The sequence below is a fragment of the Schistocerca americana genome, chromosome X, assembly GCF_021461395.2.
Source record: "Schistocerca americana isolate TAMUIC-IGC-003095 chromosome X, iqSchAmer2.1, whole genome shotgun sequence".
Lineage (NCBI taxonomy): Eukaryota > Metazoa > Arthropoda > Insecta > Orthoptera > Acrididae > Schistocerca > Schistocerca americana.
The window spans coordinates 894,775,271-894,781,270 of NC_060130.1; the positions used below are offsets into that span (position 1 = coordinate 894,775,271).

The 6,000-nt window shown below is 38.4% G+C and overlaps 1 protein-coding gene across 3 annotated transcripts in view; it reads right to left on the reverse strand.

The window, feature by feature from the left end:
• The window catches only part of LOC124555681 (PRKC apoptosis WT1 regulator protein-like), a 58,158-nt gene extending 55,310 nt beyond the window's left edge, over positions 1 to 2,848 (reverse strand). For all 3 annotated transcript variants that reach the window (XM_047129681.1, XM_047129682.1, XM_047129680.1), the window contains exon 1: positions 2,692 to 2,848. The gene's annotated coding sequence lies outside the window, so the exon portion shown is untranslated. The remainder of the gene's footprint in view (positions 1 to 2,691) is intronic.
• Between the last annotated feature and the right edge of the window lie 3,152 nt (positions 2,849 to 6,000).

Below are 6,000 nucleotides of genomic sequence, written 5' to 3' on the forward strand. Positions count from 1 at the left end.
CCTAAATAGGCTTGCCTAGTCATAGATGCAGGACCAGATACACAAATAGTCACTAGAGTTCTCAGGAAGATGACTATCAAATACCAGTCACCAATGCGGAAGTTCAGACTGACACCTTCAAGCCTCACTAAAGCCTGCTCCCACTGTCAATATCCCATTGCCACTGGACTTCAAGGAAAATGGTAGGAGAAATTGCCATTCGTGTAATGCTTTTTGGGCAGTTCGTAACTTGCAAGGGAGTAATCCACTTACTGTGATTCTGGAGCCTGTCATGGCACACGGGTATGAGTTGCAGATTTTAGACATCACAGCTGCATTGAACTGCTGCAAGCCCTAAGACAAAAACCAGTTTCTCTGGCGTGGCCTCTTTTGGCTAAGGGATAATTGAGAATCTTAGATGAGAAATGTTTCTCTTCTGCTCTCCATCATTGGGTCCTAGAGCATTGGGAAAAGCTGTATGGAAAAGGATGTGAGAAGAGAGGTGTCATTGTGGGACACACTTTGTCAGGTTAATTTGCTAAATGGAGAAATAGTGAACACATAATCCATATAAAAAAATTTAATGGTTCAATTGGACGTCAGAAACCTGAACCTTTCTTTTCACAACATTCCACAATTTGAATATGGCAGGTTAGTCAAAGTGGTACTTGAGAGCAGAATGTCCATCCTCCCATCCCAGACTTTCTCTGCTGCTTTATATAATTTGTTGATACCTTACATTCATTGAAAAAAGATGTAAGTATCATTATTGCCACCAACAGCTTGAATAACAATATTTAAATATAGGCATTCATTTCTGTTTGAACATAATACTGTGAAAGACCCAAAAATGAGAAGGCCCAGATCTCAATAAAGGTTACCCAGCCTGTGCTTTCATATAAACTTCGTTTGTAACAAGAGAATTTAATCATGAGTGTTTCAAACTATAAGCATGCTAGCATAAAAAATAAAGGTTACGAACAATGGTTTGAAGTATGGTGCGACCAGTCATTCTGCTAAGCTGTTCAAAACAACAACAACAATGTGGGACACAGTCAAACATATTAAATAACACATTTCTCAAATTTTTCTCATAATATATGATGTATGAAGAGTAGTCTGGTGAATAGTTGAATTGGTGCAGCAGATACATTATGTTGACCAATCCAGCTGAAATCAGAGACACATACTGATGATATCAATATCATTTAGAATCTGCACAAACATAAATGGTCAAAGGTGTCTTCTCACAAGTTAGGTCATATGACAATTACAATGTAACATAAAAAAAACTATTATTAACCCCCTCATAAATCCTCTGATTACAGTGCTAAAGCTAACTCGAATAAATGAAGGCATTTTGAAGTGCAAATATAAGCAAGCAAGTGGTCCTCAAATATCTGTATAAAGTGAAGAACAATTCTGAAGATACATGCGATGGTACGAAGTCATACACGTCAGAAAACATGTGTTGTTCCTCATTTCACTTCTTTGGATTTTCGCTATTAGTGTAGAATAGGAAAATTATATCACAAGTAAGTACAGATACACTTAAGCTTTCCACTTTTCTCATTCATATATTTTTCCGAAATAGATGTTTGCAGTACTCAAGCTGGAAAATACTGTCACCAAATAGATAATACCAATTTTTATCAATCAGAGACATTCCCCATTCTTCCAATGTGTCAAGGATTACCCAACAATGTTTTATTCGCGTACCACATATTGTTTCCGAGTTATGTAGATGTCGACAAGCACATACCAGGGGCCAATCTAATTTCCATGGTACCCAAACACGCAGAAAATTTGTATGGCACTCCGTGGCTCACATTGCTGCATGTTTGTTTACGTGCCTGTAATCGCATCCTGGCAATCGCATGTTTAAAAGTGTTGTGCGATGTTTGTGGATGACACCGCCCTTTTAAAAACATTTTTTTTTTTTTTAAATTGCGAAGTTATTACATATGACTGTATCGACAACCTTAGTTTTACAAACTAGACCACTTTGAAAATTTATTTATAACCTATTTTTAGAAAGTACGTAGCGAAAAATTTAAACATTTGGCTACCCTATTTAAAAACACCCGATCAAACAAAGGTTTCGGTGAAAAATCATTTCATTATATTTTCAGGTGTTTAAGCAGTAAAACAAAATCTAAAGAAACTGCCACATGACACAATCAAAGTACTTCACCAACAAATCAATATGAAATAGAAAAATAATGCTTTCTATGCAAAAACATACTGTTTTAGTGCCCCTTTCCTTTCTGAAGGCGAATATCCGATGACAACGTCAATAAGATTTAATTTTCAATCTCATACGCTTGGTGCGTCACAGCGCGTCATCCACGAGACACTACAACTGGAATGTGTCAATAAAACATCTGCATCTGACACAATCGTACTTTTTACAGATGACAGTAACAACAATGGAACAATGTAGCACGGAACTTATTAAGATCTAATTTTGTTTACCCATAATGTGGTGATTAAACACAAACTGACTTCGAATATTATTATTCAACACAACACAGTGACACTTACAAAAAGACTAAAAATATACGAGCACTAGTCATAAACCTTTAGTAATGACACTTTTCAGTACTAAGAAGTCTCTCAGAAAATCGGGATGCTGCAATCTAAGAAATGCAAATGGAGTAATGAAAAGAATTAGAAACGAGCACTTTAAATTCTAGGACACATCCACATTACCTCCTTATTCCACAACAGCTCGCACCCCTAGCGTATCACGCACACTGTCACTAGCTATACTTTCGTAAAATTCCACTACTCCGTCACTGATAACATTATGGTCAAACTATTAACGATATTATTGACATGCAGCGATTATAATGTTCGTGCGTACATGCGTGTTTACAAAGATACTCACATGAACAGTGAAGGAATGGAAGGCCTTTGCTTACAGAGATATAAAACTATAAAGTGGGGATCAGGGTTTTACAAAATGATTTCGAAGCATAGAGATATGTTTCGAACTATAAACTTCTTTCTCAGTTCAACACAACGCATTTCCCAGTGTAGCAAAATATTGTGAAATTTTGTCTCGACAGTGAGGGACTGGAGTGGTATGTTTTCTTTTTTTGCGGAAATATTAAACAATCTATGGCACAAATTTTCCATTGTGATTCCCCTTTTTAGTTTAGTTTACTGTTTCGTATGAACACAATCTATTAGTTATTACTGGATATTGTTGAAAAGGCAGTACTTTAGCAAATACTAAGCCAACGAGAAACGAACAACACTAACACTTCCACAGTCAAATTACAGAATACTAATCCAAATAGTCCCCATTGTTTACACTAATGATCAGTTACGAAATGGTCAAGAAGCTTGTAATTCACAACATTACGTGGCTCAGTCGTCACAGTGCTTTCAGATGAAAGTTGAACTCAACTTCTTTCGGTCTCTCAAACGTTGACAAAGCTTTTATCTCACAAGAAGACGGCACGACCGTGGGGTCGGGGATTTGTCCGAAATTTTGTGTGGTGAAAGAGGACCCCTAACACCTCACGTGGTTAAAATATTAGGACGCACTACTCGGAAAATCCCGGGAAAAATCAGTCCAAAAGTTTTTAGGTTCCTTATGAGTATAAAATGTTAGGCCACTGCCGAGCCGCTGTCTAGCCTACATGGTTAGCGCTCAGACCCTTACGCCAGCGATCTCGGGTTCGATTCCTCCTCCCGTACCTTTTCTTTTTTTTTTCTTCTGTTGCTTACAAAATTGCAGCGCATTGTTACAGGACAATCGTGAAATTAATTCCCGGGGAGATTGTATAAAAATTCATTCTATAATTCACCATCAATTATCGTCACTAACATTCCGAGACATGATTCAGTATGCCTGGTTTGCCTCAAAATTACCAGAAACTCAAAACATTTTCGTAAATGTTAATGGGGCATGTTTTTGTACAGATTTATTGCAAACGCCCTGTGATCGAAAAAATCCGCTTTTATATGTTGCAAGAATTATTGCTTTGTTTGTTTTTACGATAATTACCACTGCGGTTCTTGTTTATAATTATTATATGTATAAAAACTGAATATTTCCCAATCGCCTTCGTTATCCTGATTAAAAACCCAATGTTTCTGCTCATATAAGTTACAATGAAAAATGGAAAACCCACCGCCATGAATTGTGTTGTTGGACAAAAAGAAATAATTTTTATTCAATAATGTAACTAATTTGTTAAAGATAATGTAGATTTGGGAAACTTACTGAATAATTGGTGGAATAACAAAAGAAAATGAAACAAAAGGAAAAAAGTGTTCTTTTTTTAAATCTCATTTTGTTCGTTTCATCTGCTCAGGGCGGACGTCGTAAGACATCCGTTTAAGTTCGTTGTTGATCAGTTAGCTCAGTTTTTTTTATTACAGAGGGCTGCTAACCCTTTGACCGAACACACTGAGCTACCATGCCGGCAACCTCTAGGCCAGAGGGCGGCTCGACAATGGACAAACATTTTATACTCATAAGGCACCTAAGAAACTTTGGATCGATTTTTCCCGGGATTTTCCGGGTAGTGCGTCCTAATATTTTAACCACGTGAGGTGTTAGGGGTCCTCTTTCACCACAAAAAGTTTTGGACAAATCCCCGACCCCACGGTCGTGCTGTTTCCTTGTCACTTTCGATTCTAAAGGTGTTAGTCAGATTCCAGGTCGACAAAGACATGATTGTTACTCGCACACACATTATCTCAGTATTGCCAGTACATTGCTGTACAAGAAGTCTCCAATGCATTAAGTATTTAGCTGTCACTGTTAGCCTAGTCATTTCATTTGGAATATTTTGCCACATTTTGTGCATTCACTCCATAAAAATGTTTTTGTAGCTAAGAACTGACCAAGCATAAAGGTTCATTTCTGGAAACGTACCGTTTTCCCACTACACGCAAAATACCACAACTCCTGATCAAATCTCCCGCAGTTTCAGCGCTACTGACTGGGGTAATACGTACATCATTCACCTATCACCTGAAGTCTGATGCCCACTACAGATTTGTTTACATGGCATTCAGCTGAGTTTGTGATCTGCCCAGAGAGGTTTGTACCTGTTGTGGTGCTTGTGGTCTCTGTTCATGCTGTGTTAGTATACACGGTAGTAACCATTCAGTGCAGCACATATATTCCATTTCTAGTGTGATTGGGCCATACCTCCTCCACCACATTTCACGACTGCAGTGGACTTGCAGTTCCTTGACAGCGTTCTCCATGGGCTATTGGAAGATGTGTCACCGCATGTGCATCAAAACACGTAGTTCCAGCACGATGGGACACCACGTCATTGTTCACCTACAGTCTCAGATCATCTGGACCAATAATTTGGGCAACAATGGATACGTCCTTGTGGCCCAATTGTGTGGCTTGCACTTCCTCCCTATCTATACTCGTTAGACTGCTACCGGCAGAGTCACATGAAATACTCGATTTACCGATATTAGACCCCTGTGGCAGCCAAGGAAAACCTACTGGCAGATTGGTTGTGGCAGACACTGGAGGATCAGGGATTCGTGACCATGTGTACCAGCACATGATATGGAGGTATCATATCTGTGCTGACGCTGGTGGTCATCACGTCACTCCTTACTTGTAAGTGGACCAAGACAACAAGCAGCAGGAGTTGGAGAACAATGTGTGTTATGGTATTTTACGTGTAGTGGGAAAATGGTAGGGAATGTTTCCGGATATGGATTCCTGTGCTAAATTTAACCATTTTGCTACCCGCTACAAGTCCTTAAGTCTATAAAGGAAGTTTAATTACACCCTGTATATGGTAACTAAAATGCTGCGGCTGTTACAATCGATGACAGGGCTTTATGGGAGTAACATGCTCATAACATTCTATTTGGAAATATCCTCATGCATTTATTACTCTTCAGTTGACTGTCACTATTCGTGTAAAACATATTAGCAACTAGGAGCACCATCATTGGTTCCCATAATGTACAGATTATTTTTCTATAGTAATCATAAAATTCCAATTAAGGACAGCTTTACATTAA